At 40.7% G+C, this 19,689-nt stretch overlaps 1 protein-coding gene across 2 annotated transcripts in view; it reads right to left on the reverse strand.

Moving 5' to 3' along the window:
- The window catches only part of ZNF624 (zinc finger protein 624), a 33,451-nt gene extending 23,018 nt beyond the window's left edge, over positions 1 to 10,433 (reverse strand). The window contains exon 1 of one of the 2 annotated variants that reach the window (XM_047089851.1): positions 10,358 to 10,433. The gene's annotated coding sequence lies outside the window, so the exon portion shown is untranslated. Of the gene's footprint in view, positions 1 to 9,502; positions 10,108 to 10,357 lie in introns of those variants that run through there. The other variant, XM_047089852.1, reaches the window with a different exon arrangement.
- Between the last annotated feature and the right edge of the window lie 9,256 nt (positions 10,434 to 19,689).

A 19,689-nucleotide genomic window follows, 5' to 3' on the forward strand; every position in this document is an offset into this window, starting at 1 on the left:
GGGAAAAACTAAGAGCTTTCCCCCTGAGATCACGAACACGAGAGGAATGTCCGCTTTCGCCACTTTTGTTTAACATAGTGTTGGAAGTCCCAGCCTCAGCAATCAGACAACAAAATGAAATAAAAGGCATCCAGATTGGTAAAGGAGTTAAACTTTCACTTTTTGCAGATGACATGATATTCTTCATGCAAAACCCGAAAGACTCCACCCCAAAACTGCTAGAACTAATACATGAATTCAGCAAAGTCACAAGATATAAAATCGATGTACAGAAATCAAGTTGCATTTCTATTTGCCAATAATGAAGCAACAGAAAGAGATATCAAGGAACTGATCTCATTTACAATTGCACCGAGAACCATAAAATACTTAGGAATAAACCTAACCAAAGAGGTAAAAGATCTGTACACTGAAAACTATAGAAAGCTTATGCAAGAAACTGAAGACACAAAGAAATGGGAAAACATTCCATGGTCATGGATTGGAAGAACAAATATTGTTAAAATGTTGACACTACCCAAAGCAATCTACACTTTCAATGCAATCCCAATCAAAATAGCACCAACATTCTTCTCAGAGCTAGAACAAACAATCCTAAAATATGTATGAAACCACAGAAGACCCCAAATAGCCAAAGTAATGTTGAAAAAGAAAACTAAAGCTGGAGGCATCACAATCCTGGCTGGACCTTAGCCTGTACTACAAAGGTGAAATCATCAAGACAGTATGGTATTTAGCACAAAAACAGACACATGGAAAAGAACAGACCAATGGAATAGAACAGAGAACCCAGAATTGGACCCACAAATGTATGGCCAACTAATCTTCGACAAAGCATGAAAGAGTATCCAATAGAAAAAAAGTGTCTCTTTAGCAAATGGTGCTGGGAGAACTGGACAGCAACATGCAGAAGAATGAAACTGGACCACTTTCTTAAAATTCAAAATGGATGAAAGACCTAAATGCGAGACAAGAAACCATCAAAATCCTAGAAAACAGGCAACAATCTCTTTGCCCTCAGCCGCAGCAACTTCTTACTTGACACATCTCCAAAGGTAAGGGAAATAAAAGCAAAATTGAACTACTGGGACCTCATCAAGATAAAAAGCTTCTGCAGAGCAAAGGAAACAATCAATAAAATTAAAGGCAACCAACGGAATGGGAGAAGATACCTGTAAATGACATATCAGATAAAGGGTTAGTATCCAAAATCTATGAAGACTTACCAAACTCAACACCCAAAAAACAAATAATCCAGTGAAGAAATGGGCAAAAGACATGAATAGACACTTCTAAAAAGAAGACATCCAAATGGCCAAGTGACACGTGAAAAAATGCTCAACATCACTCGTCATCAGGGAAATGCAAATCAAAATCACATTGAGATACCACCTCATGCTAATGAGAGTGGCTAAAATTAAAACCTTAGGAAACAACAGACATTGATGAGGATGTGGAGATAGGGGAACCCTCTTGCATTATTGGTGGGAATGCAAACTAGTGCAGCCATTCTGGGAAACAGCATGCAGGTTCCTCAAAAAATTAAAAATAGAATTACCCTACAACCCAGCAATGCACTACTAGGAATTTATCCAAAGGATACAGGAGTGATGATTCATAGGGCCACATGTATCCCAGTGTTTATAGCAGCACTATCAACAATAACCAAATTATGGAAAGAGACCACATGTCCATCAATTGATGAATGGATGAAGATGTGGTATATATATATATATATATATATATATATATATACACACACACACACACACACACACACACACACACACACACATACATACAATAGAATACTACTTGGCAACAAAAAAGAATGAAATCTTGCCATTTGAAACAATGTGGATGAAACTGGAGGGTATTATGCTAAATGAAATAAGTCAGAGAAAGACAGATTTCATATGTTTTCACTCATAGGAGGAGGTTGAGAAACTTAACAGAAGATCATGGGAGAAGGGAAGGAAAAAATAGCTACAAACAGAGAGGGACGTAAACCATTAGAGACTCTTAAATACAGAGAACAACCTGAGGGTTGATGGGGGTTGGGGACCCAGGAGGTGGGGAAAATGGGTGATTGAGGAGGGCATTTTTTGGGATGAGCACTGGGTATTGTAGGTAAATGATGAATCATGGAAATCTACTCCCAAAGCCAAGAGCATGCTGTATACACTGTATGTTAGCTAATTTGACAATAAAAAAAATAATAATAAAATATCTTTTCTTTAAAAAAAATATTTGTTTACTTTTTGAGTAAACTCTACCCCCAACATTGGGCTTGAACTCATGACCCCGAGATCAAGAGTTGCATGCTGTACTGAGCCAGCCAGGTTCCCCTAAAAATACCTTTTTATTCGAACTTCACATCAACCCAATGGTAATTATATTCCCATTCCACTGTGAAGAAAATGAGGCTTAGAAAAACTACACTATTTACCTGAGGCCATATATGACCTCAAATCAGTCTAATTCCAATGCTCACACCTTTTCCACTAAATCAATTTGCTGTGTGATGTGAAAAAAAAAATAATTCAATCTTCCTTTGCCACAATCATCGACTCATCTAAAAATGAACCACTTTGGGGCACCTGGGTGGCTCAATCAGCCTAAGTGTCCAACACTTGATTTCAGCTCAGGTCATAATCTTGTGGCTCATGAGTTTGAGCCCTGTATCAAGCTCTGCACTGATGGCACAGAGCCTGCTTGGGACTCTCTCTCTTCCTCTCTCTCTGCCCCTCTGCCGTTTGCTCTCTTTGTCTCTCTTGAAATGAATAGATACACTTAAAAATTTTTTTAAAAAGAATACGCATCCAAGAGCTTTGTATTCACAAGCGTAGTCTGAAGAACAGCAGCATGAACATTACTGGGGAGGTTGTGAAAGATACAAAATCTGAGGTTCAACTACAGAACCTACTGAATCAGAATGAGCTTTTTCATAAGATCCCTAGTTGATTCATATGCCACACATGAAAGCTGAAGGCAATATGGATCTAAAAAAGATCACGCCAACAAATTAGACAAGCTAGAAGAAACAAGTAATTTCCTGGGGCGCCTGGGTGGCGCAGTCGGTTAAGCGTCCGACTTCAGCCAGGTCACGGTCTCACGGTCCGTGAGTTCGAGCCCCGCATCGGGCTCTGGGCTGATGGCTCAGAGCCTGGAGCCTGTTTCCGATTCTGTGTCTCCCTCTCTCTCTGCCCCTCCCCCGTTCATGCTCTGTCTCTCTCTGTCCCAAAAATAAATAAATGTTGAAAAAAAAAAATTAAAAAAAAAAAAAAAAGAAGAAACAAGTAATTTCCTAAAACATGTGATCTACTAAGACAGAATCGTGAAGACTGAGAAAATCTGACGGCCGATTACTAGTAAGGAGATGGAATCAATAATAAAAAATCTCCCCCAAAAAACAAAGTCCAGGACTAGGTAGGTTCATTGCTGAATTCTATCAAACATTTAAGAAGAATTAATACCAACTGTTCTCAAACTCTTTGAAAAAACAGAGGAAAGAATACTTCCAAACTGATTTTACAAGGCTAGCATTACCTGGATTCCAAATCCAGGCAAGGACACAAGAAAAGAAAATTAGAGGTCAATAACCCTGTTGAACACAGATGCAAAATTCCTCAACAAAATAGTAGCAAACTCAATTCAACAATATAGCAAAAGGATCATACACAATGACCAACTGGGATTTATTCCAGTGATGCAAGGATGGTTCAATATCTGCAAGGCAATCAATGTGATACACCACATTAACAAAATGAAGAATAAAAATCGTATGATCATCTCAACAGACACAGAAAAAGCATTTGGCAAAATTCAACACCATTATGATAAAAACTGTCAACAAAGGGGGTATAGAGAGGACATAATGCAACATAATAAAGGCAATATATGACAAGCCCACAGCTAACACACTTAATGGTGAAATGATAAAACTTTTTCTAAGATCAGGAACAGAGCAAGACAAGGATGTCCATTGTCATCGTTTATACTCAGCATGATATTGGAAGTCTTGGCTAGAGAAATTAGGCAAGAAAAAGATATAAAAAGCATCCAAATTGGAAAAGAACTGTCACTATTTGCAGATGGCATAATATTATATATAGAAAGTCCTAAAGACTCTCCCAAAAAACTGTTGAATAAACAAATCCAGTTAATTTTCAGGACACAAAATCAACTTATAAAAATCAGCTGTGTTTCTACACACTAACAATGAACTGTAAGAAAGAGAAATTAAGTAAATAATCCCATTTACAATTGTATCAAAAAAGAATAAAATACCTAGGAATAAATTTAACCAAGGAGGTGAAAGATCTATACATAAGATTTAACCATAAGACACTAAATGGAAAAATACTCTGTGCTCGTGCATTGGAAGAACCAATATTGTTAAAATGTTCATACTACCCAAAGCAATTTACAGATTTAATGCAATCCCTATAAAAATACCAACATTTTTCACAAAACTAGAATAATACCTAAAATTGCCTTAAATGTTTCTCAAAAATAGTACTGCATTTTCCCAACACACACACACACACACACACACACACACACACACACACACTCACAATAGTACTACATTTCCCAGCAACTTCACTTCTGGGCATTTACATACAGGAAGCAAAAACACTAATTGAAAAAGATATCCACACCCATGGGTTCACTGTAGCATTAATTACAAAAGCCAAGGAATGGAAGTGTTTGTTGACAGATGAATGGGTAATGTGAGACACAGATACACGACTATTATTCATCCATAAAAAAAGAAGGAAATCTTGCCATTTGTGAAAACATGGATGCACCAAGAGAGCATTATGCTAGGTGAAACAAGTCAGACAGATGTAAACAAGTATGACCTCACTCTTATGTGGAATATAACAAAACAAAACCAAACCTAAACTTGAACTCATAGGTTCAGAAAACAGATTGGTGGTTGCCAGAGGCAGGGATCAACAGTGGCAAGAAGGTGGTCAAAAGCTATAAACTTCCACTTATAAAATAAGCAAGTCCTGGAAATGTAATATATATAATGGTGACTAAAGTTCATAATGATACTGTATTGTATATCTTAAGTTGATAAGAGTAAATCTTAAAAGTTCTCATCACAAGAAAAGAATTTGTAACTAGGTGCGGTGATGGACGTTAACTAGATTTGTGGTGATCACTTTGCAATATATACACATATTGAACCACGCTGTATGGATGTTGTATGCCTGAAACTAATATAATGTTATATGTCAATTATATCTCAATTAAAAAATGAATAAGTATATTTGTGGATTAAAAAAAGAACGAAAGAAAGCTCTCACTACAAATACACACACACACTAAAACAGATCATTATGTCAGGATACATTCCAAAATACTCAAGCCACAATTCACAACAACAACAAAAAGAAAATGAAGACACCTAAATTTGGGACTGGCCCTGCAATTTAAACACACTGTTTGGTATGACAACATATAATAGCATTCATCAAAGCTGGTGGAAAGAAGAAAAATAGCACACATATTAGAATATAATAAAAAGAAAAAGAAACAATGAATATGGTTAGCAGAGAAAGGCCACAGGTTTATGATGAGACAGAAAGGTACAAATAATAAAAAGTAAGAGAATACTTATCTACAAATATGACTTAGCTGACCTGTAGCCAGTCAAAAAAACAAATATATGCAACCTGATGGCTAGATATATGACCATCCACTAAGCCAGCAGAGACACCTAGGCACCGTTTCCCTTCCCGGCCCCCTTCTTAAATGAGGATGTGACCTTGCTGATGCTGCGTCTGGTTCAAGAACCAGGTGTGCCTGATAAATGAGATTTCCTTACACCCAATGGTACAGATTGTTAATATAAATTCATCCAACATGGTAATAGCAGTTTCATGTATAAAAAAGGGCAGTGACATACCAAGTTCTGAAACCCTACTTTGTGCAAAATGTGTTACCAGCAGTTGCATGGACCCTCAGTTAGGGACTCTGTTATGATTAATAAGCATGCTCAGTGCCCTCCTGTCCTGAATGAACACCTTACTTCACATAAGATTGAGGAGCTTTGGCTTAATAAACAGCAGGATGTTATTAACCTAATCTTAAAGTTTGTGCCAATCAGCTCATCCGAAATGATACTTGTTATAATTAACCAGTATCTTCTGAAAAACAAGAACTGTATAAAGCATGGCTGTTATAAATTCTAGAGATGAAATTAAAATAAATATGGAGTATACTGGAACATATTCAAAAGTTATTTTCAAGTATTCAAGGAGCATTTGCTAATATTAATCATATACTGCAAAGACTACTGACAATAAAGAAAATCTCAATCAAAAACAAGAAACTGAATACATGACATTCTCTAACCATGATGTAGTAGAATTACAAACATAAGTCTGAAGGGAGGAAGGGAAAAACTCAATCACCAGGGTATGAAAATAAAATAAATCCTCCTGGAATACCTATTAAGTCTAAGAGAGAACTTTAATTGCCAGTGAATTAGAAAGTGAGAGAATAGATTAAAAACTCGTTGATTCCTGCCAAAACTTTAAAAAGATAAAATTTATATCCCTAAAGACATTCAACTAACATTAAAAAATGTTTTTAATGTTTATTTATATTTTGACAGGGAGAGAGACAGAGACAGCACGAGCGGGGGAGGGGCAGAGAGATGGAGACAGAATCTGAAGGAGGCTCCAGGCTCCACATTGTCAGCACAGAACCCAACGTGGGGCTCGAACTCACGAACCTTGAGATCATGACCTGAGCTGAAGCTGGATGCTTAACTGACTGAGTGACCCAGGTGCCCCACAACTAACATGTTTTTAAAGAATAAAAATATTAAACATCTAACTAAATAAGAAAAATAATTTACAAGCAAACCATAAGGAAGAAATAATAAAGAAACTAATAAATTAGAAAACAAAACAGCTGAGAACGGAAGGAGGTGATTCTCTAAATAATGAACATATAAGCCACTGGCTAAAGAAGAAAAAATACCAATAAACCAAAAATAGAAACAAGAAAGGGGCTATAACATATAAATCATCTTAAAATTGTATGTCAATAAAAATAAAATTTTCCAAAGAACAATTTTTGTTAAAAAATATTCTAAGACTGACTCAAGCAGCAGAAAACTTAGGCAGGCCAATGCAGTAGCGACTGCTAATTGCCTTTCAACATCCAGTCTCCCCTTCTCCTTGACAAAGGTTTGAAATCTCAGCTGGCCACAAGGCCACCCAACTACAGACATTTCCCAGCCACCTTGCAGGCAGGTGTGCCCAGGTCAGTAAATTATAACAAATGGGATTTGAATAAAAGGGTTGATATCACATCTTTTTTTTTTTTAAAGGAGTTTTAGTTTATTTTTTTAAAGTTTACTTATCTTGAGAGAGAGAGAGCATACGTGTGTCAGCAGGGGAGGGGCAGAGGGAGAAGGAGAGCGAGAATCCCAAGCAGGCTCTGCACTACCAGCATGGAGCCCAGCAAGGAGCCCAACATGAACCCCAACGCGGAACACAATGAAGGGCTTGAACACCCGAACTGTGAGATCATGACTTGAGCCGAAATCAAGAGTCTGACGCTTAACCAAATGAGCCACCCAAGTGCCCCCGGGTGACATCACATCTTTACCAGGGAGCTGTCTGTCCTCCAGTTCTTTGTTCCCTACCCCCCCACCCCCTGTAAAAGGCTTGCAATGCAACAGTATGAAAGTGAGCCAGCTTCTACCATAGGAAAGACAACAGCCCCTAGGAGGTGCTGAAGCAAAAAGAGGAATGGAACCTGGGTTTCTAGATGACCTAATGCCATAGAGCTGCCTACCCCTACCCACCCTTATCACTGCCAGTCACCTGAAAACTCAGACTTTTATGAGAAAGAAATAGTCTTTCTTGGGGTGCCTGGGTGGCTCAGTCAGTTGAACATCTTACTCTTGATGTAACAAAAAAAAAATTTTTTTTAACATTTATTATTAAGAGACAGAGAGACACAGAGCGTGAGCAGGGGAGGGGTAGAGAGAGGAGGAGACATAGAATCCGAAGCAGGCTCTAGGCTATGAGCTGTCAGCACAGAGCCCGACGTGGGGTTCGAACTCACAAACTGTGAGATCATGACCTGAGCCGACATCGGTCACCTGACCAACTGAGCCACCCAGGCGCCCCTGACTCTTGATTTTTATAGTTAAGTCTCAGAGTTAATAAAAGTGCTTTTCCCATACTTCAGTGTTTCTCTACCTTATTTTAGGTCATGGGTTCCTTTGCAAATCTAATGAAAATGATTTTTTCCCCAGAAAACTCCTACATATCATTAGAAAACTCCCACATCTTAAATCTGAGGATGCAAAAAGCTCATTAAAAAGGAAATTCTGGGGGCACCTGGGTGGCTCAGTTGGTTGAGCATCTGACTCTTGATTTCAGTTCAGGTCATGATCTCAAGATTTGCAGGACTGAGCCCCGAATAAGGCTCTGTGCTCCCAGTGCCTGGGATTCTTGCTCTTCCTCTCTGCCCCTCCCCTGCTCATGCTCTCTCTCAAAGTAAGAAAAGAAAAACAAGGACATTCTGGGATGCCTGGCTGGTTCAGTCGGTAGAGTGTGTGACTCTTGATCACAGGGTCGAGAGTTCAAGCCCCACCTTGGGTGTAGAGATCACTGAAAAAAAATCTTAAAAAAAAAAAAAAAAAAAAAAAAGGAAATTCCTCAGCTCCATCCAAGATCTGATCACCATCTCTAGGTATGAGACACAGAAATCTACATTGTCAACAAGCACCTCAAACATTTACCTTGATAAATATTGTTCTAAAGCAAACTAATTCCTCACCCCAAATTAAATACTCTTCTTTTTAAAAATTTTTTTCAACGTTTGTTTGTTTTTTATTTAGAGACAGAGCATGAGTGGGGAGGCGCAGAGCGAGAGAGAGGGAGACACAGAATTCCAAGCAGGCTCCAGGCTTTGAGTTGTCAGCACAGAGCCCGATGCAGGCCTCTGCGGGGCTCAAATTCACGAATAGTGAGATCATGACCCGAGCCTGAAGTGGGATGCAAAACCGACTGAGCCACCCAGGCATCCTATAAATTTTTAAAGATTAATGAACTCCTCCTTGGCAATATGCCATATAGATAATGCTAGTCAAATACGTTTAATACCAAACTGGGCAATAAGCATCTGTTTAAATTTTATAATCAGAATAGCCAACGCTATTTAATCGAGATCAGCTTGATCTCTATTGTGTAAAAAAGAACGCATAGAGAAAAAGACAGCAAGTCCACAAACGGAAGTCCACTGTGACCTCGGAGACCTGGGCCTGTGATGTTTACACTCCTACTTTTCTACACTTTCCAAGTAGACAATAAGAAGTATTTACATATACATAGGAGTTTGGTGTAGTAATAAAGTTCCAGAGTGTCCACCTCCCCCCGGTTCTAACCTTGGTTTAGCTACTGTAGAAATGTGTCCATTGGCAAAATCATTTGAGCACATGTTATTAGCAAATGAGGCTTACCGCACTGTTTCTCCTTTCACCTCTGCCGTTATGCAGAAGATATCTAATCCAGGCCAACATTTCTCCATAGTCGTAATTGCCTAGATATTTTTTTCTGGATAGTGTCCCTGTCTGTCTTCCCAAGCACTGCGGAAGTATCAAAGACTTGAAAAATGTCCCTTGCTGTGGGTCCTCAGCTAGCTTTGTTATTTTAAAATAACGAAGGGGTCCATGTTCTTGTTGAGAACTTCAGCGCCACGGGCCAATCCAGCACTTCCCAGCCAAAGCAATAATGCCATTATCAGGTCTGGGAGAGACAGGTGATTTGAAAGTGATTCCGTGAAATGCCATAAAATGAGACGGGGCGGGGGGAGGGGGGGAAGCTGCCTCGGTTACCGAAAGGACAGGAGTTCATCCACCTGTCAGGCCATCAGGTGTGAAATCGTTCCATCCCTGCGGGTTCAGAAGCCAGGACGGTGACTGTCCTTCCTCCAGCCTCGCCCTTTTTCCCTAAGTGCCCATCCGGGGTCCCCCCACTTCCTCCATCAAAGGCGCGGGACTGGGAAGAGGCGGAAAGTCAGGTCAGAGGCCAGCAGGCCCTAGTCGAACCCTACTAAGCCTACGGCCGCGCCCCGTGCTCCCCAACCCCAGCGCCGCGCCCGCCGCCGAGGGCACCGCCAGCCCCGGAGCCAAGCCTGGGGGAGACCGCGCCGACAGCCAGGCAGGAGGCCCAGCCCCAGTCGCCTCTCGGGTGGGCGTGTCGGCTCAGGGACAGGGGCTCTGGAGGGAACGGCCCCGCCCCGGACGCCGCCAGGAGCCCAGCGCCGAGGGAGGGGCGGCGGGGAACCGGGGCCCGGCGCCCGGGGCAACGAGTACCTGGCTGCCGAACTGAGGACAACTGAGGGCACTCGCAGAGCAGGGCGGGAACGCTTCCAGCAATGGCGCCGGCTTGGCGGGGCCGGCCGCCAGGCAAGACAATGCGCCTGCGCGGCCGGGGCGCCAGAACTCCAGCGCCCAGAATCCTCAGCGCCAGAGCCTTTTTTTTTTTTTTTTTTTTTTCCTTTTCCCCGCTCTCCCCTTTTCTCTCTTGTCTGCGTTTAAGCGGGAATGGGCTGTGTTTGTCGACAATTTGGGTGACCTAAAAAAAAATCCAATCAAATTGAACAAACTTGTATTGAGAGGCCGCGACTACCTGTCAAGCGCTACCATCAGGTACGAGCGACGCAAAAAAGAATGACGCCAGCTCTTGCCACTGACCATTTCAGTGTGGCTGAAGGCCCAGTCATTGATAGAAGATACGGGCCTTTTGCAAATTAGCGAAAACCTCGGATGCCGGTGGAGTTGGTGAGCGCGTGTGCACTCTTGTGCTTGTCTTTCAAGTTCTTGACTGAAGAAGCGATGATGCCTTCCTTATAATCTCTGGCTCTGTGAACTAGAGCTTCCTTCCTCAGCGCATCCAAATCGTAATAGTAAAATAATAAAAACAAAAGTTTAACTAATATTGAGATTGATATTAATCTAAATAGACATTTATTTTTCTAAGTTTTTATATTGAGGTTATTATATCTTAGATTATAATATATATTATAAGGTGTGTTTTCCTTTGCCTCAATTCCGTGGTGTTAATACTCGGAGGCCATATTTTCTATAGTGAGACAGACTCCGTTGGGGCTGTAGAGCATTTTCCCTCAATGACACCGTTTCCTTCCTAACCCGCCCCTACGCTCTGTGACTTGGATTCTCTGCTGCTTTGTGTGTGAGGCCCACCAGGGTGAGCCCCTGCCTATGGGGATCTGCAGGGAAATATACATCTCCGTGAAGCAACCCTGTAAAGGGGGGCTCTTGGGATCGCAAAGAGCCAATGGATACCTTTGGAGGAAATATGACATAACCCAGGGACTCTTGAACTGTGAAAGGAAAAAAATATAAGCGGGAAATCAAACTACTAGAGATAATAAATATGATAGCTGAAATGGAAAAAAAATTGGATGAAGAGCAGATTCGACACTGCAAAAGAGAAGAATCACGCATTCAAAGGCATAAAAATAGAAACTGCCCAGAATGAAACACAGAGAGAAAATAGAGAATGAATGGAGCACCGGAGAGTTATAGTGTAATTAGAATCCTAGAAGGAAAGGAGAGAGTGAGGGATGACTGAATATGTTTGTTTCCCCCCTTTTTAAAATTTATTTATTTATTTATTTATTTTTCAACGTTTTATTTATTTTTGGGACAGAGAGAGACAGAGCATGAATGGGGGAGGGGCAGAGAGAGAGGGAGACACAGAATCGGAAACAGGCTCCAGGCTCTGAGCCATCAGCCCAGAGCCCGACGCGGGGCTCGAACTCCCGGACCGCGAGATCGTGACCTGGCTGAAGTCAGATGCTTAACCGACTGCACCACCCAGGCGCCCCCCCCTTTTTTAAATTTAAATTTTAGTTAGAATAATGACTAGAAACTTTCAAAGTTTGATGAAAATTATAACCCCACACATCCAAGAAGCTCAGTGAAATTCAAAGATGTGAAAAAATCACACCAAGGCACATCATAATCAAATTGTTACAAACCACTAATAAAGGAAAATCTTAAAAACAGAGGAGAAAAGGTCTGTATTTTACTGGGTTCTAAGATAATTACTTTTCACCAGGAAAAAAAGAAAAGGAAGAAAGAAAAAAAGCAAGCAAGCCAGAGGACAATGGAGCACTTTTAAAGTACTGAAAGAAAGAAGAGGGGTACCTGGGTGGCTCAGTCCGTTAAGCTTCTGACTTCGTGGTTCATGAGTTTGAGCCCTGGGTCAGGCTTGGTGCTGATAGCCTAGAGCCTGGAGCCTCCTTCAGATTCTCTGTCTCTCCCTCTCTCTGCCTCTCCCCAACTCGTTCTCTCTCTCTCTCAAAAATAAATAAAAAAATTAAAAAAAAAGGAAAAAGGAAAAAAAAAAACCCTGTCAGCCCAGAAATTTATACCCATTAAAATAGTGTCATATATGAAGGTGAATAGATAATGGGCTGAGATGGAATAGGCATGCTTCTCCCTGTATCCCCCATTAATTATAGCTAAAAACCCTTGATATTGTATAGATAAAACAAATATAAGAAGACTCTAAAATTTGGACCAAAGGCAGGCCAGCTAGGGATCGTGCAACGTGAAGAAAGACACAGTGATAACTTTTCCACATTTTTGTTTTGCCTCATATACTCTGGCCTGGGTGCTTGGAGAAGCTGGCAACACAATATGCCAGTGGGTGCAGATTAAAAAAAGGCTCCAAGAAGAGCCTGTCTCTCTCCAGCCAAAGGACCAAGAAAAGGATAGTCTAGAATGACAGAAAACCTTTAAGAAAATAACCTCTACTCCAGCCAAACACCACAGAAAAAACTGTAGACCCATCTCATCCCCAACAGCAAAGATTGCTATGAGGGACTCTTCTGTCCCTGCAAGGATAACGTCAGAGAAGACAGTATGGGGAGCTGGGACTTTCATTTGCACGCGGCTGGTAGTATTGAGCCTCCCCACACACAGTGTCAGTGACAGCTATGTGGTAGGTAAGAGAATGCCTCTTCCATCCTCAACGAGGTGGTTTTAGTGGTGGTGGTCTAATAGGGAGCCTGAAATTCGACCTCTGCCCAGCAGTAACAAATTCCCCTCCCCAGAGCTGTCAAAAGAAGCTGAGTATCTTGGACTTCCATTCCCACCTAATGCTAACAGCTCAGTGGTGAACTTCCTTCTCCCACCAGAGTGATGTCAGGAGAAGCCTGCTAAATCACAAGATTCACATAAAAATCCAGAGTATCATAGTACTCAAAAGTGTCTCCAAATTTGACTAAAGACCTACATCTTCAGATTCAAGAATCTAGGAAAATGCCAGCAGGATAAACACAAAGATATGCAGTCTAATAAGACAGCTAATAATCAAACTTCTGAGAACTAAAAAAGATGAAGAAAAATCCTGGGAGCGGCAAGAGAAAAAGGATACCATATCAGCAACAGAAAAATAATTCAAATGATAGTGGACTTCTTATCAGGAAACATGGAGGCCAGAAGTAGGTGAAACAACGTTTCTCAAGTGCTGAAAGAAAATAACTGTAAATCCAGAATCTGAGTTTAATCAGTGAAAATGCAGCAAAAATTCTTCCCATCATGTTTCTCCCCTCGTACTGCAATTTAAAGGTACATTGGAACAAGAAAATATATTGTTAGATATAAAATGTGATAGCATTCTTCCTGAAGATGAACCAAAAACTATTTGATGACGACACGCAATAATTTAAAGCAGAGAAACTGGAAGAGAAGCTAAAAGTGAAAGAATGAGAAACATCATGGGTTAAAATAGATGATCTAGAAAAAAAAAAAAATTCCCAGTATATAGTAGATAGTCAAGCAAGTGCCTTCTGGTCGCAATGGCGACAGACGGTCTTTATTTGAAGATGTGCAGACACTAAGTGCATGAAGAGGTTTGCCAGGCACAGAAGGACCAGAAGGACTGTCCTCTCTTGCACCTTGGCAGTGGCAGAGTTGCTCAGAATATGCATAGCTGAGAAAACCTTGGATGCTCGTTTCAGAGACGACGAGCTGGGTTCCCAGGAGGGGCATTAGTTTTTCATGGTGGAACCCATCAGGGCATGGGGATGCATTTTTTTTCCTGGATTCTGTAGAAAATACATACGTTTCTTGTGCCATACAAATCCATTCCACTTGAAAGTCAAAGCTTTCTCCATCCCAGTTCCAGAAGTACAAATGTCTGCAGTAGCTCAAGATTGGGCATTCAAACGATAGTGAATTATCAGATTCCATTTTCATAAATATTTCATCACATTTTTTGGGTGGTGGTGTCATCATAACCCCAGCGTATTCGTAACTAAAAATATTTCACATAATTAGAGCTATAGAAAAGCAACCTGGTCATCATCTACACGTTCCACCAAAATGGAATTTTTGGCCACTTAAAATAGGTGGTTCTATGATATCAATATTTTTCAAAGGTACATTTTAAAAAGTACTACACATATAAGACTTTACAACCTTAAAGTTCTTTCCAGGTGATTGTTACCAGCATTAAAAAAAAAATCATAGAAATCGTTCTTTGCTTTTGCATTCTAACATGACTCATTGGAAAAAGTGACATGGCAATCGTCAGTCACTGTTCTTTTCTAGGGCATTTCCTTACTTTTGTTAGTGATTTACATATATACATGTTCACCTTCTTTTATGTATATCCAAAGTCTTGTTTCCAAGTCTTTTGTATAGCACCAGGATTTCAAAAATAGAGTGGGAGAAATTTATTCTAAAAATATTGTTCTGTGCTTTGACTGGAATTGGGATTAAAAATTGTGTGTGCTTTTTTAATGTTTTTTTATTATTTATTTATTTTTAAGACAGAGAGAGACAGAGTGTGAGCAGGGGAGGGGCAGAGAGAGGGAGGCACAGAATCTGAGGCAGGCTCCAGGATCCGAGCTGTCAGCACAGAGGCCCATGTGGGGCTTGAACCCACAGACTGTGAGATCATGACCTGAGCCAAAGTCAGATGCTTAACCAACTGAGCCACCCAGGCACCCCTAAAAATTGTGTTTTTAGGAGCGCCTGGGTGGCTCAGATGGCTAAGTGTCAGACTTTTGACTCCAGCTCAGGTCATGATCTCAGGATTGTGAGATTGAGCCCCACGTCAAGCCCCACATTGGGCTCAACACAGAACCTGCTTGAGATTCTCTCTCTCTCTCTCTCCCTCTGCCTCTCTCCCCCACTCTCTCTAAATAAATATATGTTTAAAAATTATATTTATATATATATTTTAAAGTTTATTTTGAGAGAGAGACAGAGCAGGGGAGGGGCAGAGGGAGAGGGAGAGAGAGAATCCCAAGAAGACTCCATGCTGCCAGCATGGAGCCCGACATGGGGCTTGAACCTACAAACTGTGAGACCATGACCTGAGCTAAAGTCAAGAGTCAGACACTTAACTGACTGAGCCACCCAGTCAACCAACCATGTTTTTATATTTTTATTTGAAGATTTTTTTTCTTACTCAGCTTTGTTATTGTCAAACTTAATGAACAAGACTCTTGAACATAATAAAAAATAGTGTCTAACCATTCCACATTTTTGTAGAGGGTTGGAACGAGATCATTTTAAGTTAAATTCTTGGCCAGGGCGCCTGGGTGGCTCAGTCGGTTAAGCGTCCGACTTCAGCTCAGGTCACAATCTCACAGTCCGTGAGTTCGAGCCCCGCGTTGGGCTCTGGGCTGATGGCTCAGAGCCTGGAGCCTGCTTCCGATTCTGTGTCTCCCTCTCTCTCTGCCCCTCCCCCGTTAATGCTCTGTCTCTCTCTGTCTCAAAAATAAACGTTAAAAAAAAATAAATTAGTTCTTGGCCTAATGCAAACTACAGCTGCCTTTAGGCATAATGTAACAAAAAAAATCTTGTATGTGCTGGGCATTACCACGATGTTCAGTTATTGACTTAATATGGTTCCTAAGAGCTTAGAGAAAGCAATACTGAAGATGATTTTATTTATTTATTTTTTTAATGTTTATTTTTGAGAGAGAGAGAAACAGCATGAATGGGGGAGTGGCAGAGAGAGAGGGAAACACAGAATCCGAAGCAGGCTGCAGGCTCTGAGCTGTCAGCACAGAGCCCGATGTGGGGCTCAAACTCACAAACTGCGAGATCACGACCTGAGCTAAAGTCAGATACCTAACCAACTGAGCCACCCAGGTGCCCCAAGATTCACTTATTCTTAACATCTTATTCTTTTTGTGTTATCATGTACGCTCTCTATATATACATATTTTTTTTTCTGAATCATTTGAGAGCAAATTGCATGCATTATGCTTTTTTACCTCTACGTACTTCAATGTGCATTTCCCAATAATAAGGATATTATTTTACATAACCATGGTATAGTTATCAACTTCAATAAATTTAACATGGATGTAATACTTTTATCCACTCTACTGCTTGTATTGCACTTTTGAAAAACGGAACCAATATGTCCTTCGTAGTATTTTTTCTCCTGCGTAGGATCCAGTTAAGGATAATATATTGTATATAGTCATCACGTCTTTAGTTCTTAATCTGGAACAGGGATTCAACCTTTCTTTGTCTTTTATGTCAGTAACATTTTTAAAGAATGCAATCTTTAAAAAATTTTTTTTAACCTTTATTTATTTTTGAGATACAGACAGAGCATGAGTGGGAGAGGGGCAGAGTGGGAGGGAGACAGAATCTGAAGCAGGCTCCAGGCTCTGAGCTGTCACCACAGAGCCCAACATGGGGCTTGAACGCACAAACCATGAGATCATGACCTGAGCTGAAGTCGGGCACTCAACTGGCTAAGCCACCCAGGTGCCCCAATCTTTTGTTCCCAATAGTCCTCATTTTGAGGTTTGTTGAATGTTTCCTCATGATTGGATTCCAGTTATGCATTCTCTAATATTACATAAATTATGTTGTGTCCCCATGGTATCACATCTGAGGCACACAATTGCCATCTGCCACTTGTTCAATATATTAATTTTGATCATGTAATCAGGGTGCTTCCCATATAGTAGTATAAAATTATTAGCATATAATTTTTTTGCTTGCAATTGCCAATTGTAACAAGCAATTTATGGAGAAGATACTTTAATACTATGCAAATATCCTGTTCCTCATCACACTTTCCCCTTTTGGATTTACCATCCATTGATGATTCTTGTCTGACCAATCTTGATTGTCATGGCTGCAAAATGATGATTTTCCAGTTTCACATTTACCAGTTTGCATTGGGCATTCTACTGCAAGCAAGGGCCTCTGCTCTCCCTTGTTTATTTACCTCTTTCTTCCTTCCTCCCTCCCTTCTTTCCTTTCTTCCTTTCTTCCTATCTGAGAGAGAGAGAGAGAGAGAGAGAGAGAGCAAGTGGAGGAGGAGCAGAGACAGAGGGAAAGAGAGAGAATCCCAAGCAGGCTCTACACAGTCAGTCCAGAGCCTGATGCAGGCTCACCAACTGTGAGATCATGACCTGAACCAAAATCAAGAGTCAGATGCTTAACCTATTGAGCCACCCAAGCGCCCCTGTTTACTTACTTCTTATCAATGTGAACGCAAGCACTATTTTTTCCGACGGTTCAATATTTCATTACTGTCTTGTTTTGGTACTCAATTTGTCCCAGACTTGGTTAGTGAGGGCCACGCCAAGCTGGCTCCTTTGCCTTTCTGACCTACTCTCACCATTTTTTGAGTCCTACTTTATTTTCTGGAATAAGATGTTCCAGAATCTTCTTGTAACTACCTTCCTTCAGACTTGGAATCAGCCATTTCTCTGAGGAACCCTGGTTCTTTTTTTTTTTTTTTTCTTTTTTCGTGGAGAATGGTATCAAATCAAGCTCTGAGCTTACTGCAACTTGGGTGTCATTGTTTCTAGCCCCTTTCAGTGGACAGAGCTAAGATATATATGTATGTATACATCCATATATAACGATATATTTTCCCATGTTAAGAAGGTATAAAAGGGATGTGTAGCTAAGGAGGCCAAATATGGATGTTTGTGAATTTTGCTTATCTGATAAGTTGCTTGTGTATAACAGAGAGTTCTCAATCATCTATTTCCTAGGTAATTTGGTTAGCAAAGTTGTGATTAATGTAAGTGGTTAAAAGACTATATTGGAATAATAATGGCAACAAAACTGTGCAGAAAAATAGTTAACATGGCAAGTGCAAGACTGCTGTTTTTAGAAAGTCCTGCTGACAAGGTAGACCCTTGGCTGGCGTCTGGGGCTTCTGACTTGGGGATGGTTCCCACCGTTCCCAGAGCTGATAAGAGTGGTCGCTGTGCCTAAACTATGTGTATAAACACTGTGGTTTATGCTGAACACCTGTTTTCCTTCTAGGAGTCTGTAGTTTTGGTACGTGCTAGACAGAGGGTGCCAATAAAAACGAAGGGTACTGGGGCACCTGGGTCGCTCAGTTGGTTAAGCATCTGACTCCTGATTTCGACTCGGGTCATGATCTCTTGGTTTGTGGGATCAAGCCCCCGTTGGGCTCCATGCTGACAGCACAGAGCCTGCTTGGGACTCTCTTTCTCCCTCTGTTCCTCCCCCACGCACACTCTCACTCTCAAAATATAAATAAACTTTAAAAATATTTTAAAAAACCACCTTGGGTACTGAGATTCTAGTGAACTCTCTTGGTAAACGATATTTCACATGTTATCACGACTCACTGCAGGGGGTATTGGGCATGTCCTGTGTGACTCTAGTGCCAAGAGAACTCTTGGAAGCTTATACCTTGTTTTCTCCAGACTTTGTCCCACGCACCTTTTCCCTTTACCAATTTTGCTTTGTATCCTTTTACTGTAATAAATCACAGCCACGAGTATGGCAATATGCTGAACCCTGTTAATCCTTCTAGCCAATCATTGAGGCTGGGGGTCATGTTGGGGACCCCCCCCCAGACATATATAAAAGAGAATGGGATGTTGCTTCTGTTTTTCAAGAGAAAAAGTTAATTTTTCCTTTTAAAAAATGTTTAATGCTTATTTATTTTTGAGAGAGAGAGAGAGGGAGAGAGAGTGAGTGGGAGAGGGGCAGAGAGGGAGACAGAATCCAAAGCAGGATCCGGGCTCTGACCTGTCAGTACAGAGCCTGACTCGAACCCATGAACCGCAAGAACATGACCTGAGCTGAAGTCAGAAGCTTAAATGACTGAGCCACCCAGCTGCCCCACAAATACTTTTTTCTTAGAGTCTGGTTGTTCTAGGATGTGAAAAGATAGGAAGAGACAAAATTAGAGTGGACACAGTAAGTTTTAGAAGGTCTGAGGAAAAGTGAACTTTGTTGTACTTTATAATGGCTGCAAATACTGAAAAGAAGCAATAAAATGTGTTAAAATTTTGACAAAAACTGGCTTGATTTTGATGGGTTTATTCATTATATGTTTGCAAAATCTTCGATTCTATTTTTTTAAGTAAACTCTACCCTCAATGTGGGACTCAAAGTTATGACCCCGAGATCAAGAGTCACATGCTCCATTGACCGAACCAGCCAGGTGCCCCCAAAATCTTTAACTCTAAATATTATATTTATATAACATCAGAGTTTGGTTATATCCTTGTGTCAGTGATAGTCCGCTCTTAACAAGAGGAGGTGAAAAATCATTCTTAACTTTCTGCATAATCTGTCCACGTACTACAGATTCAGTCTCTCACCAGAATTATGTTTTGTGCTTTGTGCTAACTTTGTCA

This window comes from Lynx rufus, unplaced genomic scaffold (genome assembly GCF_022079265.1).
Source record: "Lynx rufus isolate CCGP_SWC_20201006 ecotype Redwood Valley unplaced genomic scaffold, mLynRuf1.p SCAF_28, whole genome shotgun sequence".
Taxonomy (NCBI): Eukaryota; Metazoa; Chordata; class Mammalia; order Carnivora; family Felidae; genus Lynx; species Lynx rufus.